General features: G+C 35.8%; 1 protein-coding gene across 1 annotated transcript in view; it reads right to left on the reverse strand.

Moving 5' to 3' along the window:
• Positions 1-18,764, reverse strand: part of LOC119652872 (helicostatins) — a 141,473-nt gene extending 122,709 nt beyond the window's left edge. The window contains exon 1 of the mRNA XM_038057231.1: positions 18,465-18,764. The gene's annotated coding sequence lies outside the window, so the exon portion shown is untranslated. The remainder of the gene's footprint in view (positions 1-18,464) is intronic.
• Between the last annotated feature and the right edge of the window lie 1,753 nt (positions 18,765-20,517).

Genomic DNA, 20,517 nt, shown 5'->3' on the forward strand with positions numbered 1-20,517 from the left:
CTATATACCTACATACAAACATGTCTGGTTGGAGTAATTGATATATGCAAATGACTAAAAAACTAAAACAAAATAATTCTTTGCGACCCCATTCTTAAGAACTCATTTCGTTGTGGTATTGACGAATTGATATGTAATGATGACGTCATTCAGGTTAGGTGTAGAGTGCATGAAATTCACGAAACATGGTAAAGTTTTACCCCCTATAACTTTGTTAATAATAGTTGGATTTTCTTGAAACTTGACCAAATTGTGCACTATATTCTTCATTATACCCATGCCAAATTTTGTGCTTCTGGGATGAACATAAGGGGGGTGTCGGGTAAATTTCTAAAATGTGGAAATATACTATTATTAACTTTATTTGTACAGATATCGGCACCGGATATATTTTGAGGCCTAGATTTCGTAGAGATGCACTATTGAGATTTTTTTCAGATTTTTCGGTTGGATAGGTTCTGAGAACGAGACCTGTTACACTTTTTGGGGGTCATATTTTGAGCCCTCACTCCCCTATGTTTCACCCCATATCAAATATTGAGCCAGTTTCGAAAAGTACTAATTGAGACCTTTCATTTGATACCCCACATGGCCACATTTTATAAAAAAAAATTTTGCACCCTCCTTTCACATGTATGGGGAGCCCCCCTTAAACTTAACACAAAATGGCGTCAGTCGCTGCATGTAAAGGGAACGGCAGATTACATACTCCTACCAATTTTCGTGACAATCGGTTCAGCCGTTTCCGAATAAATCGGCTGTGACAGACAGACAGACAGACAGACAGACAGACGGACAGACAGACAGACAGACAGACAGACAGACAGACAGACAGACAGACAGACGGACAGACAGACATCGAATCGATTCTAATAAGGTTTTGTTTCACACAAAACCTTAAAAAGTATTTCGCTGGACGACGCCATTTCATAGCACATCGAAAACCTCCTACAAATGTCGCTTATGTTCTCAAAGACATACATCGTTTTAAGTGAATTCCCTTCGTTTGCACTACAGTCATATACTTGCTTTTTTTTTGTTCGGGATATATATGCGTATATGTGAAGTATGTGTGTTATAAGGATAAAAGTATAATCATAAGCATATGTTCAATCTAGTGCTGAGAACCATATTACTTTTGAAATCTCGGAGAAGAAACCATTCTTCCGAGTTTATCGAAATTTCACTTTCTCACATGAATGCGTCAAATATAATATCATATAAAACATACAAACGCACTTCACTTCTATTTCACTTTGTCCTTTGACACAAATAATTTTTTCTACAAAAACAAGCTTCTTCAAACAATTGACCCAATCAGCGTAACAACACAAATATCCACAGACGGAAAAAGATCAAAGCCATCTGCGGATAAACAAAAGTCCAAGTTATTTTCACTTGATTAAGCACCCGTCAAGAAGTAGGAAGGCGGCACCCACCTGGTCGACACCAAAGTGGTTATGGTTTATCATTCTGTGTTGACACAAAGGAGTAAGGTAGTGATTTTCAAAATTAAATATCTCCTTTCAACTAATTCTAGCTGATTGACCTCATTAGGGAAAATTATTATTGTACCCGCAATTAATAATAAACTGGCAAGCTCAAGAAACGCAGCGAGTAATCTGATAATCTTGTACTTTCAATTTACATTTAGATATTTTCTGGTCTTCTCATAATTAGGGTAGATTTGGGTATTATGCAATTTGAAGAAGTTGGATATTATTAGATTGGGAAGGGTGGATTTATTTTATATTGAGTTGACAGTAAATTTTGGGGGCATTTTAACCGTGCTGGGATTATGTGTGATGGGAGTCAACGACTCTTTCGACATGTATGCTTGCCCGCCACGTTCAAATCCTGGTTCAGGTTTAAGTTTAGTCTATTGTTACAAACCTACCGTTAAGGTTTTCTTAGAAGGTTAAGGAACGACTTATAGTGTGATAAAGGACAGAACCAGAGGGATTTATTGTTCATTGTGTTTGGATCAAAAAACTTGCTCACATGGTGGACTATCACATTTGGGAAGGAGATCATCCGCTATACTGTAACGCCTGGAATTGGCAAAGTAGGAGGCCATGACTTTGTTGCGTACAGAAATGGTTCGAACAGGTAGTGTTATTCATATGTCTGTTTATGTGTAAGTATACGTAACAACCAAGACTCGGGAGGATTGAAAGTACGCACGTACGTATTATTCAGATAAATAAAATGTTAACGATTTATTTTGTTCGATTGAAGGTTCTATCTTCATTGAATGAATCCCCCCCCCCCCCCCCCGTGTCTATAGAATGCTGTTTCAAATTTGAATGCACGATTAGAAAGTTATGTAACATAAAGAAATTACAAAATACCCAGTAATAAAATCAGGGATAAATTAGGCTTAGTTAATATGAAGGCTGCACCCCATTTTCAACTTAAAATTACTTTGATTTAATGTTCCAAATATAACTTCACAACCAGTTGCTACTTTCTCGTCAACCAAGGTAACAGGTTCTCTCCAATACATAATAAAATTTATTTATTAATTACCAGACCCGTGATAGGTCAATTTTACGTTATTTTAGGACTTTAGTACAATATGAATGAAAGGTTTTGTGTACTTGTTGTGTGAGTGTATTTATTTATTTTACTTATTTGTTTATTATTAACAAACAATCAACAGAGTAAACTCGAGTTAGTTATTGCCCTCAGCAGAAGGGGAATGTAAGAACCTTAGAAGAGAAGAACTACTCAGGGAAAAAAAGTATAAGGGACTAAGCTGTTGTGCGTTTTAACTTCGACAAAATTAAGGAATCGGGGATTGGAAATAGATTCTCAGCTCCGCAAAGGGCACGCTGAAAATGTCTGCGTTGCTTGCATTATAAGACGCAGGACAGCAGGTGGTGTTGTTAGAAGCAGACCAGTCAATCAGACCCGAGGAAACTTTACAAAATGGGCATAAATTCAGATAGGTTCTACATTGTTGTAGGAAGGGGAAGTTCAAAATGCGGAGACGGGTGACGCAATACTCACAAGGACCTTTTCAAGAGCAAAACAATCATAGTTACTGGAGGGTGATCAGATCACGGAACAGTACTCGAGGATACTTCTTACAAGGGAGTTGAAGAAAGCTAAAGAGCGTTGCATGGAGTCAAAATCAGAGAACGAGCGGTTGAGCGGTTGATAGTTTTGCTGCTCGATTGGTGACCTCGTGGCAGTATGTGCAAAAGCAGAGCTAATTATCTAATGTGACTCCAGGGCCTTGAGTGAAGTTCTGATATGATAAGTAGTTTTCAACAAAACTTTAAAAAAAATATTTATTTTGTAAGACAGAAAAAAATTACATAACAGCCGCGACCAATGTGTCGTCTGGTCGATGACAGTTTTAAAAAATGTATGCTACTTTAATTACTAACACTAGGGCAGTGAAAAAAGTATGAAGAGGTAGCAATGATATGGAATGAAAAGATAATATGAACCGATGAAAACTTGACGGAAAACTGCATTGGATAATTGCACAGTGTGCTGTTGGGAGATATTTATTATAATTAACTAGTGTTTTGAACTGTATTCAAAAGTCGCTTTGCGTCGCTGAAAAATTTAACTTTAAACCCGAATTATTTTAACCAAACAAGTAAGGAGACACTTTGAAAAGTAGCTCCCACATAGTCTAACCAGTAAACCGTGGCACTCAGATTCTCTCCCTGGATCTGCCTTTTCATTAGAATAAGATACTATCCTTGATAATAAACGGATCTTTCATGTCAGATACTTTAACAAAATGATTTCATCCTGGGGGCTATGAGTGTGTTCAAATAAAAAACGTCTGCTGTAACCTTTCAAGTACGTCCGACAAAAAATATTACAATTTGTGTGCCGAGTATTTTTCTAGTGTGTTATTTGACAGTATTCTGATAATTAGTTGAAAGTACGTCTCAAATATAAAACAATTAAATTGTTAGAGCCCAGCAAGAGTAGACTGGAACATTTTTTTAAGACCAGTGAAAAGACTAGTGACCTACAAGGAAGCAAATAATGAAAAGACAGATAAGTGGCTCCCGTCAGTGAGCGAAATTTAAGTCGTCACCAAAAAGAAGTACCGTATGGTTGACCCGTTCAACAATTTTTAAACCATAAAAGATAGTATCTTCAGTGTTCTCCCTAACATTTACCTGATTAAAAAACTAGCTAATTCTCACGAAATTATTATAAAAACACCTAAAGCCTACGTCAAAAAGAGTCCTGACGGAAAACAATAATAACTCCTTCACTTATACTTCCCCCTCTCAGAAATCGATAAGCCCCATTCTCAGTGGTTCACACTCTTCATTGCCCTCCTTAAAATAGCTGAATACCTGAAGGCTCAAGCAGCGTCACAACTTGAGCGAAGACATAAACGTCCATCTATATCTCTAGCTAGTCACATTCAACTACATGTTCATACAGAAACACATTGCCGGCATTAGGACAATCCAACACACTTTCGTGAGTTTCGAAAAGACCTGAAATAAGCAGGGGTTGCAGTGTAAGACTTGGGGATTGGGTGAGGCAGCAACCAACTGCCACCTTTCAACCGCAACATGATATGTAACCAGATTCATGATCTCCCACCTTCTTCCATCGGACAAGTTCTTCAAATATCTCCAATACGGATTTCTTTGAGTACCCATGTAGTACTTTTGGGCGAAATCAAACAGCATTATCAACATAAACCCAACTTCCCACATTCAACCATTTCCGAACTGAACGACCACCATCGTCAAGTTTGATAAATTCCTATGCAACCAACTGTTCCGTATCCGAATATCTTTAAGTGTAATAAAGTTACCCTTATCTCTTTCGTCGCTATTGTTTAAACAATTCTTTGATCCCCGTGATTTCTATCAAATCCTTTCCGTCTCCGTCCCTCACGAGCACTGGACAAAGCCTAGTTTGCAGTAATAGGTCAACACATTAGCATCCGGTACTCATTTTGGTTTGACGCATTGTTCCATAGAAACGGGAAGACTCACCATCGTTTCAATATCAGTTATTGTCATAATATTATCTAATCCTATTCCAGTCCAGCCCTTCCTTACTTTAGTAAAGGGATCTGCCATTCTGTCCTTCATCCTTTCATTAATTTTATTTAAATATCAAATCTACCTACCAAAACCTATCCCTTCCTAGAAAGATTTCCCAGCATCAATGGGCATAATGCCTTGGTCCTGGATATCATGTTCCCATAGAGAGCCATCTTTCCTACTCCAACCTCACCCCTCGACTTTCAGAAGGTAAACTGGGAATTAATGAAACGAATCCGCAAATCCATTTTCTTCAGGGAGGTATGAAAATTTGTCCTCGTCTGAGCAACATCACCCAGCAAACCTCAATCCTTTCACAAAACATCTCTGCTGCCGGAAAAAAACATCTTTGCCAACGACTTCATCGCTGCCCTCTCCATATTCGCGACCAACACTTCAAAAGTGAATCTATAGAGTAGCTTCAGTCCAGACCAACTTTTTACCATCCGCAGTCCAACTAAAACCTTTTTTTCCAACCACTTATTCACCCGAAACAACCCGAAGATATTTGCACCATACACATTATCAGTCGTAAGTATTGTTGAAAAGTAAGAAATCGGTCGGTCTAGACAAAAAAAAATTCTTTGCCAGTATTTTGTCCATGATTTCTTTAATAATCGACCACTGCCTAGCCAGTGTCCAGATCCTCACTGATTGGAAGAATGCTCGCATAACTCCCATCCTCGAACAGATCCCTAACAAGCTTATCCTATCTTACTCCGGGAAAATTCTCGACCGGACTAGTCTCTCATTTACCATTGCTATCCGTCCCGAATAGAAAAATTTCAACTCGAAGAACCCTGAATTTTTCATCGCTGCTCCAATATCATCAAGACCGTTCCAAGTACATCTCCAATGAGATCCTTTATGATTCCTTTCAAACCGTGTATAGACGCTTTTCTTGCTCGTCATGTCCTCAACTTCCTGGTCAAGTGTCAGCCATATCCCAATCCTCTTACTACTAAGATAGTTGAAGATAATCTGCTTGGGTTTATCCATTTCCACAGATCCTTCTATCATTCCAATTTCAAAACCGTCTTTTTGATCCCCAAGGTAGAGTAGCCTTTTACACCGGCAATTGTTTCCATCCATAATTTTAAAAACCTTCCTATCATTAGCACCCATCCTAACTTCTAACTCCCATCCTTTTCCCGTATACAAACCCCGCATCATCCCATCCACTGTCACTGGTACCTCCTTTTTCCTTTCCAGTCCCAACAGATGCTCAACTAGTTTGTGTTTTTTGACTTTTTTGCAGACTAAACTCTACATATGTATTTCCATTTTAAGGTTTCGTTTGCAAAACAAACGTACAATGTCTGTCTATCTGTCTGTCTGTCTGTTTGTCTGTCACAGACACTTTTCTCAGAAAAGGTTATACCGGTTAGCACGAAATTTGGTGAGAAGGTGGGAACTGTGGACCTCCAGGCATGCAGTGGGTGATATCCTTCTACCGTGAGATTTAGTAACTGAATATCAATATCACACTAAACTGGGTAGTCAGACATGCTAAATGCATATACATAACGGGCTACGTACAGATGGGATAGTTCTACACTTAAATATACTCACAGAAAAAGCAAACAAAACCTTGCACACCTGAAGCGCCTAGCTTCCGGTTTCCCGACTTGTTAAGGTTTTCTGAGAAAAAAAGACACAACACCTTTATATCAGAAGCGTCCACCTTTCGATATTTCGACTTGTTTATTTGTTGGTGTTGTTTACATTTTAGTATTAAAATAGATTGAATACTATTTTGCACCTTAGATTGAGTTCCACTGCTAAGGCAGCCATTACGTTATTATTATGATAGAATAGAAAGTGTTTTTTTCCATATCTTATATTAGCTAGCGGACATTAAACTTTTCGGAAAAAATGACTTTACTCTGCCCAACAAAAGAGATATTCTCTGTACACTTAGCGTTTGCCATCCTGATGGCGGAAATTATGTTAAAACTAACTGTACCAGCTTCAACATATGAAGATAATTTTTAATAATAACTCTGTGGAATACAGTGGAAGAAAAACGAACACACTTATTATTGGATGACCTCTGCAAGATGCAATGAACAGCAACTTTACCAAACAAGTTAGTACATAAGAATTCCTTACTAACCCCCCCATACTATAAATGTACATCCAAGATGATGTAGGATAACAAACCTGCAAATTGTTGCATCTTGCATTCTACAAATCGAAGTATTTCCCGTCCATGAAAATGTCCATCATCATCCACACAAATTTTCATAACAAAATTTGAAAAGAAAGAAATCCTTCTTCACTTTTGCCAACATCTAGATACAATTGTTTGAAAAACTTTGGTGCATTTAAATTTCTAAAGTTCAAAAGCTTTGAGAGCAGTTATCCTTTCGCCTTAGGATACTTTTTTACAAAAGTTGAGTGGAGAATGCATCAAAGTGGAGCATGTGAAAAGCCTGGTCGGATGCGTTTCCTTCTTGAAAAAATGTGTTGTAATTTAATTTTACGAAATCAGCAACGAAAGGATGATTTAGATCCTCATTAGACCGCCTCCGATGAACTCTATTTGGCATATATTACGTTTCGTTGTTTCTGCTGTTTGATTTCTTAGTTACTTCAATGTGAAATTTTCTGGATCTGTATAATTTTTATAATTCACGCTTCAAATCGGGAGTCACTATACATATATTTTTATTATAACCTTTAGGTGAGGCATAACTCAACTACGAAAAACAAATCTCTACAAAATGTCCAGAATATCAGGATATTCCTTTTGAACGTCGTCTTATGGCACGTAATATCGAAGAACATAATTGCCTTGTGTAAAATGGAGACTATTATAACCTTTGGGATTAAAAGATTCTTTTAAGATTTTGTGCCTGTAGAACGAACTTTTCTGGAAAAAGGGTTTTGTCGATTGAAACCAAATTCAGCAGATTTATGGGAACTGTGAAATCCCACGCATGCAGTGAGTGCCATACTTTTGTGTGGGTGTATCTTTTTCCTTATTATCTATCTATGTAGGGTGTGAAATAAAAGGATTTGATTAGTACTTTCTGGGACGAACCTTAGTTTTGTTTCGATTATAAAATACGAAAGTGAGGAGTCACAGTTATATCACTGAAATGGTGATGGCCTTTACAATTGAAAAATATCCATTTATAAGAAATTTTATGTAGTTTTTGAAAATGGTATCAAATCTTAGATCAAATGACTGAACTCTGAACTGAACTCTGTAACGGCAAAAGATAGAGTTCCCGTTCCTTGGTCCAATCTTCGTAAAACAAGTGGTGCTATCCACTAATAAAATATCTACCATCATGTCCGGAGCACCATGTATAGTATTAAAGACTCGTATTTTTCCCATCCTATTGAAGGTTTTGCGGAGAATAACATAGCTGTGTCTTACGCGTGAAGTTATTGTCATTATCACATTCTAATGATGAGTAGAATATATTCAATGCAGTTAGACTATAAGCTATGTATAAATGGAGTCATCGTACTTTCAAATGTTCTCCATCCACAAAACCTTTCATACCTGAAGCGACGAGCTTTCAGTTTCCGACTTGTTTATTTCTGTATTACGTTAACTAATGCTCAACTCTCACTGTGAAGCCAGATTTCCACCAAAGGAGGATGAAATTGTATTTTTAATTAGGTGCAAATTGAACTGATTTGCACAGAGAAGTGTGTAGCTTTCGATTTCCCAAGTTGATTTTATTTCAAAGGGCAGACACAGTGTACTTTCTCTTCCTATATATTAGGACCATGTGTGCTTCCGGCCTTTTTACCGTCTTTGAATAGCCCTTTGAAATGAACCATCTACCACGAATGCACCTCCTTTCTGAAGTATCCACATTTGGGGAAAATAAAGTACAACGGTCCTGCTCATTAAGAAAGGATCTTTAAATTCCAAAATCCAGAAAACAAAAGAACCACAAAAAGTCTTTTATAAATCATGACCTGTTAAAAATCACTTCTGCCTCTGTTTGTCCGATTGTTAGCATTATTTCCCCCTTAAAAAGGCATGGTAAATTCCAATGACAGGCGGTTTAGATGATATTTGCGGTGATAGGCAACTAGATAAGGATTGTCAAAAATTGTGTATTTTGAAGCTAAGCTTTATATTTTTTATATCAGAAACTTTTGAAAATGAATTCATTTTTTTCTCAAAACTGATTGTCCTTCGTTTTGAGAATGATGGGGTCCTAAGTCCGCATCAACTTAATGCAGGACCGGACCAAATGGGGAGCAACTTACTCCCCCTTTCCTGGTCCACGGACCCCTCGCTTAGGGCTTGCACCCAAACTTTTAAAAAAAGTCAAGCGACGACGGCTTTACGGTTTCTTACCAGGGCAGAGGCAAATCGTCAGACGCTGCCTCACCTCTGCCCTGGGAGCAGCGTGACCGTAGCGGCTCCCAGGGCAAGAAACCGTAAAGCCGTCGTCACTTGACTTTTTTTGATTGTCCTTATTAGGAAGAGGCATGACTTTATTTTTCCTAAACGTTTGTGCAGAATAGTTTGTGAGAATGATTACTACCTCATTTACGAAACTTTCGGTTTGTAATATCACCTGATAAAACCTCTTTCTTGCAAGTAAATAGGCTAAGATCCGCGAAAATAAAGTGGTAAGGAAAGTCGTCAAAAATTTGATTTCTTAATTTTACGTTGCAGTGTTATAGAGGAATCGAAATAATTGTGGTTACCATATATAGTGACTTAGGCTATTTGCGTTTTATATAATTATTTAGAGTAGTATTACTTTTTATTATTACTTTTTCACCAACGACCCCCCTCTTTACAAATTAAAATATTCTCTGAAACAAATTTCCTCATTATGCCCCCCTAGTGCAAGTGTGCTGATCCACCGCTTCCTTCAGAAGGAAGGGGAGACGACTTGGTTTAAATTTCCTTCACTTGAACGTGATTGACCGAAAGAGAATCCCCTGTAGTGAGTGGCAAAGCACTTGAACATCGTTGCGCAGACTGGCAGATTCTCTGCCAGAGGCCGGGTCTATAAATTTGAGACTTGAAGCAGATTTTGGCGTCAGGTCATTCAATATTATGTAAATGAAGTAAATTAAACTCATACTGGTTTGTGAAAATCATTAGTAAACAACTAATTTTTTTAGGAATCGTGCGATTCCCACCAACTTTGGTAGTATAATTCTGGGATGAACTTAAGGCCTTTTGTGTTTGATGATTTAAAAGGGAAGAGCTCAGTCAATTTCTTCTTCTCTCACCTTTATACCAAATTTCGTATCTGTGTGTGTGGTGGGGAGAAGCTACAGCTTCTGAGCACTCAGGCCGTGTTGGCCCATTGTACTCGCTAAAAATTTTTTATCAATAATAGTAACCGTTTCTGAGAAAATGCATTTACACAAACCCTCAAAAAGGAAAATCAAAGAACATAACTAGAGAATCTTAGCTTAAGAGGAAGAATCAACTGAGAACGGAGTATTTGAGAGATCCGAATACATGTGAATAGGCTAATCACGTACAATAGTGGCACTGTGTATAAAACTTAATTGAAATTGATAAATAATTGTCTATTTTTTTCATGGTAGCACTTATGTTTTATCTATTCTCATGCTTCAATGGCACAGCAGACCAAATCAGCCCTTGGCTTCCTTTTATTATAAACTGAATACTACCTTAAGTTACCAAGGTGTAAAGACTAATAATGGGAAAAGTCTAAGAATTCGGCTACAGAAATACACATGCATAGAAATTAACATTTTCGAGTTTCGCGTTTTCAAGAACTAGTTAACCTATGCTGAATATTCTAATATGATTCTTGTACTTAAAAGTTCAAAACCAAGAAGTCTGTGTAATATTATTTACATTACTGGTAAAACCACATACAAAGTCATTAAAAATTAATATCAGCCCACCATCATTAAAATAAGAGATATCTCCTTTTCGTTAAAGTTGGTGGTCATGATAAAACATAATTTCTCCACAAATGAAATTCAAGCGCCGCATTGCTTATTAAGAATGTTGTTTAGTCTTCTGTACCCAGAAAGGTAAACAAATTTAGTATTTGTTTGACCTTTATTTAAAATGTAGGTACATAATATTTCATTATTCTGTGCCCCGTGGGTATGAATGCCAAATATCGAATGCGTTTAGAACTTTTTCCCGAGTAGTTTAAGGGACATCAGGCCCAGCGTATTTCAGGAAAAATAGTGACTGTTTGCTGAGCTTTTCCAATGAGAAAAGCCCTTCTAACCTCAGCTAAAATGCAACAAAATCAATTTTCTCAACGATGAAGCAGGTAGAATAGTATTCTGCTTGAAAAATCTATCCATCTAACTGTGAGGATGATAAAGAGGAATCAGTTGGAAAACTTTGGATCCTGCTTCAAGCGGCGTTAGTTCGACTGATGTCAACCTGATGACTATTGGATATCTGTATCAGGCAGTAAAAAAATTATTTGAATACATGCACCTAAGAAGTCCATAGAAATCATGTGCTTTTACAGAGTCAAGCTACTTGATGCATATCAGCACTACCAACAGGATGGGTAATACCCGTATAACTTCCGATTCCCAATTTAAAGAATTCAATTAATCCTTTCTGCATCACATAAATGGACATTTATCGGCAAAGGAATGCTAAGGTTACAAAGCCCAAACAGTTAAAAAGCTAAAATGGCCAAAAATTCGATCACCATAGAGTTTCAGGATATATAAAATTACTTCAGATGTATATGATAAAAGATATTTGTGATTTGTTGAAATTTGATTTAGATTGAAAGCTTGTACTGAAAATTTGTTGTTAAGATTTTGCATGAACAACCAGTTTTTCTAAATATTTACAAATTGGTAGATTTTATGATATTGTGCTGCTGATTTTTATTCTCGGTAATTATTATTTATTTTGTTTTTGGTTGATGCCTTTATTAGCTTTTCGTTCAAGAATTGATCGAGTACAAAAAAAATAGAAAGGGTTCGATAGGGTCTCCAGCACTAGAGAAAGAGTTCAACATTAGGGGTTTTATGAATGAATGGTAGTAGCATTAACAAACGATTTGGAAGGAAAACAAAAGACCGAATAATTATCAAAACATGGGGTCCAGAAACGGTTAAGATTCTAACCTCTAAAGAATATTTGAATATTTCACGGTAAATGAAGCTGGTTTAGGTTTAGAAACTGGAGACAGAGGTGAATCCTTGTTATTTTATCTTCCAAAGTAGTTTCACTTAGTCTTATTATTATTGAGCCATAGCATTTCCACATTACCCACATTAGTCGAAAAATTATGACAAATTTTGTGAAAGTTCTGGACATAATAAACTTCAGCATTAAGTTGTAACTCTGCGGGCAATGAACCTGTCCTTTATCGATGACTTAATTTATTTCAGAAACAGATGAACTAACTGGTTGCCGCTTAACTTTTTGTTGATGGAAATTATACCGAATTTACCTCTTTTCCCTTCAACTAAATCGATAAAATAGATCTAGAACTTTAAGGCACGGAATGGGAGAAAAGCGAAGCCTCTGAGAAAAGAAGCAGACTTCGTATGTGGTCTGAATAACGTATTTAAATCGAATCTACTAGAATAAATTTATGTAACGAATTTTTGCAGATAACTCTGTGCTCAAAATATATTATGTTGCAGGACCTCAACTAACTCAACGACTCAAGTTGCCAAGGCTGAACAACTTCTATTTATGCGAAAGCAAACAATAAAAATAATTGTCGCTTCCGCACTTCGCGTTTAATTGGCAGATATATCAATTTTTCTCGAATCCCTCTGAGGATGCACCTAACATCACTAATAACATTACTAACAGACACACACTTTGCCATGTGCGAAATCCACGCCGTCTGCCGCTGTCTGGTTGTGAAAAGAAAAACTCCAGTTGAGACTTTTAATAAGGTTAAAACTGCTAATCTAGGTAGTCCACTACAACTGACTTGACTTGAAACCACAAGATAGTTTCAACGGAGACACAAATTTCCACCTTCCAAATGCCCCCAAAATTCAAAACCATAAGGCTCAGGAGGAGGCTATGAACGCGGCAAGATACTCTGAGACCCACAAAAAAAAAACAAATTAGAAAGGGCTATTGAAAATTAAGGGAGAGGCATCCTGACAAAGGGAGTTCGCCTGCTGCGCGGCAAATCCAGATCGCGCACTTCCAATTCCCGAACTCGTTTAGATAGGGCGATAAATGTGTATTTTCACTACTATTGGCTTTTCCATATAACCATATGTTTTTTGAATAAATTTTTTTGAACCCTTCACATTTTGAGTACACCTACTTTCTAGACGTGTCTTGTGCAACGTGAGGAATATAAGCGAAGCTACACAACCTTTATATCACAATGAATTGCACTTAGAAAGAGCATTGTGGAAATAGTGAAACTGTCACTAGTTTCGTTGTAATATAGTCCTCGCTTCAAAGGATTGTCATAAAAGAAGTAGTAGAAGTAGAAGAAGGATTTTCCAGTTCGGTATGTAGTTCTCGGAACCATGGGAAAATTTATCATTATGGAAACTGAAATGAATTAAACTATGAAGATCTGTATCTGAATTGCCAAAAGGATCTGGTAAAGTGTAAAACATAACTATAAAATTTTCCACAAATCATCTAAGAACGCTTCCTTTTTCATTGTCATTAATAAAGCCCTTATTCAAACTTTACAGAATATGCAAGAAGATATGCCAGAGAACCAAATAAGAATCCATACGAAGCAAACACAGATAACAGTGTTATCCAAAATAAAAAAGATGCCGAATATCCTAGACAATAAAAAAATTACCCAGTTTTTTGCATTTAACTGCCAGAGAAATTTGGAAATGAGTAGATATCATGTTTAGGATATAAAATATTGAGGGATTGAGGTTCTTACAAATGCAGAATTCTTGATGCATATCCGCACTGCCAAAAAAATGAGTAACGCTCATACAACCTCGGATAAATTTGAAGACTCCAATAATAATAAGCTATTTTTCCAATTCATGCACTCAACTTAAGGAAGTTTTCAGTTCCACGGGAATTAAGATTATAAGTATTAGCGATTTTATTACAAAGTATTTCATGATAATGGTATAGGTTTAGGAATTGGAGGAGCTGCTACTTTAAGCAATGAGCCCTTCTATATTCGATCCATTATACTGAATGCCTTTCTAAGGAACCTTCATCTGAGGGCTGAAAAAGCCGGAGAGTTGCATGTGAAATGAAAGGCAGTCTCTCCTCTTCCTCACATAAGCTACTTGCAGTCGATTTTCGCCACATTTTTTGCAATATACGTTACAAGCCTTTGTTGATTAGTGAACTGGAAAACCGAAGGAGAGATATATACCTAGATGGTTTATCGAAATCGCATTTTCTTGAAGAACTACGTTTTGCTAATCGGTGCCCAAAATTTATCGGAAACCAATGAACCGATTGCCTTAAGGTTTGTTGTGGACATTCTATACATCATTATCTAGTATTTGTCATAGGATTTTTCTCGTTACTTAGTTCTTAGCAAAATCACTATTTATGTACAAAATTCAACCATTTTGTCATATATCGACATTTTTTTAAAATTGTCTATGGCAAGTACTAAATTATACTTTCTAATTTAATAATCTTTTTGGTTTTTCTTTCCAATGATTTTTGAGGAAACACTAGTGGCTACCGTGTGCGCAGATTTTTTACGGCGATCCAAGGATTATACTATATCCTTGTAAATTTTTAACACTTTTAAATAAAAAAAAAATTGAACATAGTTTTGAATGTATGTACTTTTAGATAATTAAATCTGGCATCTGAAAATTCAAACAGTTTTTCTTGAAAAATTCACTGTCTCCCCTTAATTAAATCTTCCAAACAGTGACCCAGAATTTTGTGCCACGGAATTCGGGAAGCGGAATTCTTATTGTATGGTATATAATATGAATAACGTATTTAAACCGAATCAACGCAAATGATAATTTTCTGTGCCACATGTATTCAAACCAAAATTTATTTTTTATTTATTTATTAGGATGAGAAAAATGTAAATAAATGATATCAGGATATCGTCTTCATACATTCTTTTGACTAAAGAAATGGAAACTCATCCCAAAGAAAACATGCAAACAAAAATTCCTGATTTTCTTGGTGATAAGTCAGAGGAAATTCAGGAATGAAATCAAACTGGCACCCATATAGAACCTTATTGGAGGGAATATTGCTCTAAGAATCTATAATATGTGAGAGCCGCTCCGAAAGAAAAAGTGAGTTTTTGGAAAAGATAAAGTCGTTGAAAATTAGAACAATAAAGAAGATAATTGCAGTAACCACAAAAAGCGGCCGAAGATACATTTTTTCTTCAGAGATCAAATCCAATGAAATTGCTACTCAAAGTCAATATACGAGTATTAATATGCGGTTTGCAGTCAAGTACCACGGTCAAGTAGAATTCAACGAAGAATTAACTCGTCTGGAGAGACATAACACCAAGAAAAATCGATGCATCTCTGGGAATGCTTTTTCTGCCTGACGCTAACAATTTCAATTCACAGTAACTTGTGGACTCCGCAGAATGGGCAACAGTGAGTATAATCGTATATATGTATTTTGAAATATTGTTAAAATTACTCGCTACGGCATAACACTATAGATATATGCATAAAAGGTCCCTTTCTAGGATGGTGGGTAATGCTGCATCTTAGTTAAGAGAAATTATTACAGTGAACAGAATGTTCAATATCCTTTCCATATCATTGAAGTGAATAACCTTCATTTATTCAAACATTCCGCCGAAACCAATATAATATAGCTTGTATGTGGTTCTGAATACTCATATCGATTACCAATAAAAACTGCAGTTGGTCTAGAGAGAAGCCATGGAAATGGATTGTAAAGCAGTTAGTGGTATCTTCCCGAAGATGGTAGGAAAATTGAAATGGATAGACTTTTTAGTTTGTTACTTTGTTACCTTTCTTTTGGAGACCTGTTACGGAATTTTCGAGTAATTCCTATATTTGTATGCATACACCATCTGTGTCTCAGTAAGTTGTATTTTTAAACCTTAATGAGACAAATGTGACTAAATTTTTGCAAAGTGTAGTGAGTATTGGAATGAAACAAATACTAAATACTACTACTACATATAATCATAACTAGGTAAATATCTATTTTTCGCTACTTGTTTACTGCTCTTTGCAAAATATGTATATTCTCGTTCAGTGAAAACTCGTGTACCCGGTTATTGAGCAGCAGTATAGTCTAATTTTGAAAATTTTTTATAAAGGTTTTGCATGACAAACACTGAATTTTTTAAACTATTTTCAGAAATTTTCAAGCTTCAGACTTTTTCAGGTCATTTTCAGAAGTTTCCATTTCAAGTTCAAACTTTTCTATTTCCAGATTGAAGTTTATCAATATTTTACTATAAAGTTGTATATTATCTTTTACCACTGGATAAAGATGATGATGGTTTTCTTTGAAAAAATCTGAACAATTTATCAAATTTCTATCATTATTTGTTTTAATGGACTTTGGTCTGGAAAAAAAATATAATCCCCTCATGATCTCTAGATATAAGATTGGGTGCTTGTGACTCCAATTAACTACACCGTTTCCTGTTCAACCTCATTAATATCTACGGGCAATACAGAGGACTTTCCAAGTATTAAGTATTTTAAATTGTGGCGTTGGTATCACTTTCGGACACTTACCCATAGAGGACGCCATTGGACTATTATATGTTCAGACAGGTTCATTAAAGCAAAACTGATGGACAACCTAGATTTTTTCAAAAAATCCCAGTGTGTTTGGTAGGAAACTTTAGAGTGAAGTATTGAAAAATACCTGATTCGAAAAAGTCTGAATTTGAAATGGAAAATTTTGAAATTGATTTGGAATAGTCTGAATTGATTTGGAAAATTCTGAATTTAACTTGCAAAATCCCTATACTGAAGCCAATTCGCTCTAATAAGTATGTTTGAGGAATTATTTTCTTGTTAATAACAGAAAGTAGATCTAAACCAGTTGCTGGATGCGATGCACATTATCCTTTATCCATTATTAATCGTAAATTGTGCTAAACCAATTAAATTACCTCCGATGATCATCAGACGCTTTTGCATCAGGTAAAGCGAAGAAAAGGGAAGTAAGAAGAATAATTAAGACGAAGTTCCAGCGAAATAGGAATCGGGCAAATTAGATGCCCTTACTACCGAAGGTAGAAAAAAAGTGATCTTATTAAAGAAACTACTTTTACATAGTCACTACAACACTAGATCCCTTGTTGAAACATATTTTGCGGAGAGAATAAAGTGGCACTCAATGATATAACGCATAATTTATGTAGATTAATAGGGATTATAATAATATAATTAATAATAATTGCGAGCTGCTAATAAATTCGTCACATTATTAAAGAACAACTGTAAACATGAAGCTTCAAACTTTTCGTTCGGATGAACATCATTAGCAGATATGAAGGTATTAATATAGAAGGATTTTTGTTTTATCTATATTTCGCAACAATATATTAGAGTAGAAATAGACAAGAATTACGAGTATGATTTCAACTCCATTTCGCGCAGTCAATGTGAATAGATACAGAAGATCGTTGACATACATAGGTATATCGGCAGTGTATGAGCAGAGATGTTAATGGTGAAAGGGCAAATCCAGCTAATTTCAATCATAGAATTCTGATTGACAAATTGCGAAGGGGAGATAAGTTAACGCATCGCTTGATGCAATGTCGTCAGGAAATAATCGGATATCTGTCAGACAGATATTATTTTCTGATACGGTAGGGAAACTATTTTCTATCTTCCCATATTAAACCTGTGCTAATTGGCAAATTTGATATGGTGATTCCCCATGGTAGAAGGCGCTCATAATGATTAATGAATAATTAAAAAGAAATATGAAATGCCGAAATTTTCGATTACAAGACATAAAAAGAGACACCCCCTAGATCGGAAAACAATTTACTATCAGTACTAACAAAAAAAGAGAAATTTTTATAAGTATGTATTAAAAACATTCTTTAAAATTTTAGGCTTATTTCCAAATTTATTTCATCATTGAACGTATTGTGCAAAAAGACTGGGGTTAATATATCGTAACATATTCCACTTAACTGAACTGCACCTAACTATACTAAAATAGGGTACACTCAATGAGAACACCATATTAGCGACTTTCGAAATTTAAATTTTATCATGATTCTACTATTTCTAGAAAGTCATGAAATACCGCCTTTTTATATTTATAATAGGACAAGATAAACAAGAAACAGTTTTCAAAAGTGACATATTTTTAGCTTCATTTTCATCACTCCCAGAAATATCAATAATTTATTATAGATTCAAAATTATTCTGTAAAAATATATAAACGATTGAAGGTTACCTTGTAAGAGGTAAAAGATAAATCTTACTCTGATCTATTCATTGCCTACACGCTACAATCACAACATTAAACACCAAACTCTACTTACAAACTTGTAATATCTCACTAAAACTTCCAAAAGTGCGTAACGCAGAACACTTCACAAACGTTCACAATTTCACTAATGTCGTTCAGTTGGAGGTTCGTAACCAATTCCAAAAAAGATTCACAACACAAATTTCGTTATTTAGTTCCCGAATTCCTTTTTACAGCACTCTCAGGGAAAACTAGTAACGGAAATCTGGTGGACTCGTTACAATCAACAACTTTCACTTTGAGATCTTTGTTCGCAAAAAAATTCGAATATGCGAATGTAATTTTGCCTTAACAACTCGACGGTTAGTTTACGTTTAAAACAAGATCCGTTGCTAGGATTCTTTTTTATATCTCAACAACAGGTACTTGTTGTTGTTACACGGATGTAACAAGTAGGGGCGTCATGAGCTTTTCGTCGAACAGTCAGTTTCACACAAATATACAAACATGCTGATATGATAAGGGAAAAGCTTGGAAATTCGGTATGGAGTAAGGAAAAAGGATGTTTTAGATGGCAAATGTATCAGCATGTTGCAAGCGTCTGGGAGGATGTTCTCGGTCTTACACAAACTTCTGCGCAACACTGTAGACAAGAAAACTTTGAACAATGGAAAAATTTTCCCGCTCATGCCTTGCGCTTTGTGCTTTTGGTGTGTTGTTTTAGGACGACATGAAGGAAACATGAAGGGGAGAATTTCACCACGGCAGCTTTCTGCAACGGAAATCGAGAATGACTTTTGTAACCGGAAAGAAATTTCGATAGTAACAACTTGTTGGTTCCTTATTCAATATTTCGTTACTCGTCGTTGTTGTTGTTTATTTAGTCCTGGTGATTGCTTTCTGCGGCTGCTATCAAGTAAGCACGATGTAATGATTTTCATGCAATTTAATTCTAATGATGTACAAAATTTTAAAATGTACTTTCTAAAAGTATTTCACAAGTTTCATAGATACTTAGCATCGCTGATAGACTATTTGAAGTGTTTAAGTCGACATATACCCGAAATGGATAACACTTTGCAATGCCAATTTGCGTTCATTTATAATTAATTTTGGAAGTAACCCACAAATACCACAATTACAAAGCGAAATAATAAAGCACGTACTCGCTTTTACAGAAGAAATTGAGATTTGTGAGTAAACATAATCTGGCTTATTTTACAGAGGGATATATGTAAGTGCTTTGAGAGATTTGAAGGTTGGAATTCTTTTCGTTTGATTTAAATCTTATCCTTTTAACAGTAATCGCAATCGGAAAAGTTTATCAAGTTTCTATTAGTCCCTGAATCGTGGCTTCTTTCATCTACTCCTTTTTCTTCCAATAAGATCACGTTAGTTTTTCTAGCAACAGCTCCTTCGAGAAAACTACAGTTGGGTAACGAATTCAGATTGTTATAAACGTTATTGAGCATTTGACTGTTTTATATACATTATTTACTTTCCCTCTCTTCAAAAAATCAATCAGCGTTTCAAATTTTATTTAACTATTTGTTATTAGTCCGAAGGGATTCATATATTGCGTTGTTCGGATAATGGGTAAATAATTCATCTAATTGTTACGGCGCCAGTCATTATAGCTGATTCAGCTTCAAGATTGCGCTTTTCATCTGTAACAGCAAAATTATCGGGACACGTCTGTATACTAAAGAGCTAGAATAAACACAGTCAATCTAGCCCAGATTCTGTTGGAGGATGATGTAAAAGCGTTGCTATATTTTGAATGATCAAAAGACCCATCTTGGTATCCTTTGTAAAAGATCAGATATCTGATATCTGTTCTGATGTTCAAATGGTCAAGCAATATAGTTTTCGATGCCATATAAATACCTGTCGACCATCAAAAGTCCAGGGGTTATTGATCCAATTTCTCAAAAATATAATGTAACTGAAAGGCTATTTAGGGAATCTTCATTCATTGAGATGTTAACATTTAAATTAAAATAACTTTGATTTTACACGCATTTACAAAAAAACTAGGTGAATTTAAAAAACGATTAATCAATCGCACTGATATCCATTACCTTCCTTGACAGAAGACGGTGACGGCGCAACCTGTTCAAATTCTA

The sequence above is a fragment of the Hermetia illucens genome, chromosome 3 (assembly GCF_905115235.1).
Source record: "Hermetia illucens chromosome 3, iHerIll2.2.curated.20191125, whole genome shotgun sequence".
Classification (NCBI taxonomy): domain Eukaryota; kingdom Metazoa; phylum Arthropoda; class Insecta; order Diptera; family Stratiomyidae; genus Hermetia; species Hermetia illucens.